The following is a 5124-nucleotide window of genomic DNA, read 5'->3' as shown; positions in this document are numbered from 1 at the left end:
TTCATCGAGTTTATTATTGAAAAATTATCTACGAATAAAGTTTTTGTTAGTTATATTATTTCAATCTAGTAATAATATGAATATGTTAATAAGAAATAGTTAGCGGTGTTATGTAAATTTAATTACAGGTCTGTTTTAGCACAGAGTCAGATATGGATAAGCCAATAATTAAAAATTAGTTTAATTCGTAACACGTAACTATAATTCGTAACACGTAACTAACAATGGTTTCTAAAAAAAATAGTTTTTGTGTTTTCAATCTTAAAAAAACTAAACTAGATTAAAATTGAAAATAATGGTCATGTTTTATTATGCCTTTAAGTAAAACTTCTTAAAAGTCAACCAATCAAATCACTTTCGATACAAACAATCATAAAAAATATTTTTGTGCAACTAACATAAAGTTGTTTTATAATTGGTTACAAAACAAACTGGTTCGCAATAGACTTCGAAGATTCATTGATATACTTTAAAGCTCAAACTAGAGTTAACCAGAGTTAGCTTTAAAACTAGACTTTGAGCTTTAAAATCTACTGATAAATCTAGGAACTAAAACCGTTGTAAATACCAGGGTAAGGTTTAAAAATACAAAAACTACTTTCGAGGCTACTCCAAAGATTGTTCTATCACGTACAACTATACACACATAATTATCAAGAAACGGGAGAGTATCTAGATATGGCGGGGGCGGATAGATGCAAATAGTGTTTAGAAAAGTTTCAAATATACCAATTGTTTATAAACTCTTTAATCTAAAAGGTTCAAATAGTGTCGCATTACAGACGTCATTAGGGACAAGGACCACCATAAAACACTAATTGTTTCAGTTTTTAACTAAAAAAGCTATTTATAATTAAATATAACAGACACCCCTTTGTGTGAATTCAAAAAAAAAAAAGGGTGACGCTTATTTAGATTAGAGGAAAAAAATACAACACACTAATTAAAAAACTACCATAATACTCCAAATTTAATACACATAGTATTTATTACAACGCATTCACAACAAATAATCTTTCTTTTTTTGTTGACCGTTAATACTATATAGTACTTTTAAAAAAACTCTTCTAAGTTTATTGGAAAGACCAAGGTCAAATATTGATGTCTTGATATTAATTGAAGATGCCGGTCTCGATAAATACTTAGAAGGATTACAAGTAATTAGAAATTGTACCATGGTTGAGGTTATTATAAAAACCGAAAAAGCTAAATTGTTTATCCTTGAAAAAAAACTTACTGTTAACAGTATACATCACTCTTTCTACAAATCTACCCCCACAAGAAATATTAGCAAAAGAGTAACTGTTTCCATACTCGGCCTTCCAATTGAAAAAAGAGGTTTCCTGCGGGAAAAACTTTAGAGGACTTAGGGAATGGCAATTTTCCGAAAAACACCAAAAACAAAACCTACTACTCTGGGATAATTGTGGCAATATCAGACAATTTAGAAAAAACAATACCTAGATTTATTAAACTGAAAGGGTACAACGTAAAAGTTGTTCATACTAGATAGGTGGAAGCAGCAAATGTACCCACAAAAGAAACAGAAAATATAATGAAAGTACCATTCAAGGAATTCAGTTAAATAACACAACAAACTAGTGATTTACATACAACCCAAACATGTACCGCAAACAATCAACATTTTAACAATAATTTAAGTGAAACAAAACCATTTAACAATAATGCTACAATACAAGAAATGGAATGTACAAATAAATTAGAAACAAATAAAGAAAACCTTGATAAAAATATAAACAAAAAGCTAAATCTTATACATAATCTTATTACTAATGTGTCCATAGAAGATAAAATAATGTGCCCATAGAAGATAAAATAATGTGCCCATAGAAGATAAAATAATGTGCCCATAAAAGATAAAAATCAACTAGATAATGAGATTTTAATTGTAATTTTAATTATAATTAGATTTTAGTTTAATTTTTTTTACCTTTATTTAATAGTATGTTATTTTGGTAATTTTGGTAGTTTTGGTAATTTTGGTAGATTTGGTAATAAATGTGTTAAATTAATTTCTTTTATTATTATTATTATTATTACAACACTTATAAATTCTTGAATTATTTTTTATGAAATCAATTTTAATAATAATTGTTTATACTATCACTTGTTAAATTAATTTAATTTAGGATTATTAAATAGTTCATTTAATTTAAAATTTGATTTAATCACTACTAACGTGTTGGTTTTAGTGATTACTATTTCGTTTTTTGTGAATTTATTTTCTTATCCTTATATGGAAAATAATCCTCATTTACCAAGATTTATATCTTACTTATCTTTATTTACTTTTTTTATGATAGTGTTAATATCAAGTTCAAACTAAATTCAAGTTTTATAGGATGAGAAGGAGTAGGATTTATTCAAATTTACTTTTGATACACCAGAATATAAGCTAACAAATCAGCAATAAAACCAATAATTATAAAAAAATTGGGGGACATCGGGTTATTGATTGGAATAATATATTTATGAATTTTTACTGGACCATTTGAATTCAATGACATATTTATAATTTTTATTACCAATAACTTCTCTATTCTTTATATTCCATTGCTTTTTATTTTAGTAGGCGTAATAGAAAACCTGCTCAATTAGATTTTGATATGTGATTACCTGATGCAATGGAAGGACCTACCTCAGTTTCAGCTTTAATTCATGCAGCTACAATGATTACAGCTTGGGTATTTTTAATTTTTAAAATGCCGCCTATATTTGAACTCTCATCTACTATATTAATTTTAATAATAGGAAGTTTAATTTCTTTTTTCTCAGCAACTATAGGAATGGTTCAAAATGATTTAAAAAACGTAATAGCATATTCTACTTGTAGTCAACTAGGTTATATGATTATGATTTGTGGATTTTCTTTTTATGATTTAAATTTATTAAATTTATTTATATGATTTAAATTTATTAAATTTAACCATGGATTTTTTAAGGCATTATTATTTCTTAGTACAGGATCTATAACTCATGCTATAAACGATGAACAAGACATGAGAAAATATGGTCCTCTAAAAAATTTCTTACCTTTAATATTCATTTAGGACTACCATTTTTATCAGGATTTTATTCTAAAGGTTTAATTCTTGAAGCATTATTTTCAAACTTTTAATCTTTTTTCGTTTGAATCAGTATTAGTGATGTATTTATTAAAGCCTTTTATTCTTTAAGATTAATTTACTACAGCTCTATTAATAGTCCACAACAAGATAAAAATAATGTTACTAATATTCACGAAGGTGATTATAAAATTATTGATTCATTAAGTTCATTAACATTATTTTCTATTTTTCTTGACACATGTTTCAACTTATAATTATAAAAGAAAACTTTCCTAATATGGTCTACAATATTACCCATTTTTTTCTTAGTATATTAGGAACTATTACAGTTATAATAACATTTATTAATTTAAATAAAACTTGAAACGTTGTTTTTGTCAATCATTATAAAAATATTTATTTATTTTTTATTAATATTTAATATTTTTATATTTTAATTAACCATATTTTTTTTAAAAATATGGTTAATTAATGTATCAAAAAATGAGTTGTTTAGGATATAAATTACTTAAATTAATTTATAGATAATCAAGTTCTAAAAAGCTTATGACCATTTTATTTTAATAAAACTATAGGTATTATTTCAAATAAATTAAGTAAAATTTATTTAAATTCTATTTATTCTTATATTTTAATTATATGTATCTTTTTTATTTTTTGTGTTTTTATTAAAATAAACTAATTCTTAATAATCAAAAATTATTATAAAATCTCTTAGGATTAGAAGAAATGCCGAGGAGATGCAGATTTTCCAGATGCTTTTTATTCAGAAGAAAAATTTATTTCTTGAAACAATTAAAACGTTGAAAAAATAAATACATTAGAATGATCATTAAACTATCCTACAAGCCATCACACTTTTAACAAATTACATTTTATAAATCACTCAACTCATTAAAAAAAGAGGGAATGAACAAAACTCTTCGTTTTTCTTCTCCCCTAAAAGTGGATCACGCATCCTACCTCCCCCCCAGTCCAGGCGCAGCGCTGGCGCACCTCCTGCTGCGGCAATCGCAGGGAGCCCCGTGCCGCACAACCCCCAGGTAAATATACCTGGATTATACCATAAAATGAACCACGTTGAAATAGTTAACAGCAACTGAATGGAATTTAAAAGCTTTGATCGAATGAATGACACAAAATATGAGTTACAAAAACTTAGACTCTACAAAGAGTTTGAATGGAAAAGATATAAAGAAGAATAAATTGAAGAAAAAAAAAGATAACGGAGTTTTGAAGAAAATAAAAACATCACTAAAATTTAAAGAGATGACCTCTGGCAAAATTTTTGCCTACAACCGTTACTACTTTAGAAATTATGAGAGGATAAAAGAATTCAATGAATGAACTGAGTATAAATGAGCCTAATGAGAACCAAGAAAAAATGAGAAAAACTTAATGAGCAAGCAGAAATAAATTGAGAGATAAGAGAAGAGAGATTAGATCTTTATAACCAAGAAAAGAGATAAAAATTGGAAGAATAAAATATTTTTAAAATATTATAACAAAAAAGTCTAAAAATAATAGTTATAAAACAAAGTTGCTCTTGCGAGTTTCTTGCGTACAACTGATTATAAATCTCCTCTAGAATAATTAGTATAGAAAAAAAAATTGCACATTCTAACATCCGATTCAATATCTGTCCGCTTCCTATTAGCTATATTTCTATTTTGACTTTCACTAAGTCATAGCTTTTTATCTATATACATATTTATTATATATACTTATATCGCACACATATATATATATATATATATAAATATATATACATATATATATATATATATATATATATATATATATATATATATATATATATATATATATATATATATATATATATATATATATATATACATATATATATATATATATATATATATATATATATATATATATATATATATATATATATATATATATATATATATATATATATATATATATATATATATATATATATATATATATATATATATATATATATATATATATATATATATAGCCTGTTTTTTTAAAAGGTCATTTTTTTAAA

At 24.6% G+C, this 5124-nt stretch overlaps 1 pseudogene; it reads left to right on the top strand.

The window, feature by feature from the left end:
* Window positions 1-2633: 2633 nt before the first annotated feature.
* On the top strand, window positions 2634-3771 carry LOC136082542 (NADH-ubiquinone oxidoreductase chain 5-like; annotated as a pseudogene).
* The last annotated feature ends 1353 nt before the right edge of the window (window positions 3772-5124 follow it).

This window comes from Hydra vulgaris, chromosome 07 (genome assembly GCF_038396675.1).
Source record: "Hydra vulgaris chromosome 07, alternate assembly HydraT2T_AEP".
Lineage (NCBI taxonomy): Eukaryota > Metazoa > Cnidaria > Hydrozoa > Anthoathecata > Hydridae > Hydra > Hydra vulgaris.
This window is presented reverse-complemented; position numbering and strand designations above follow the sequence as displayed.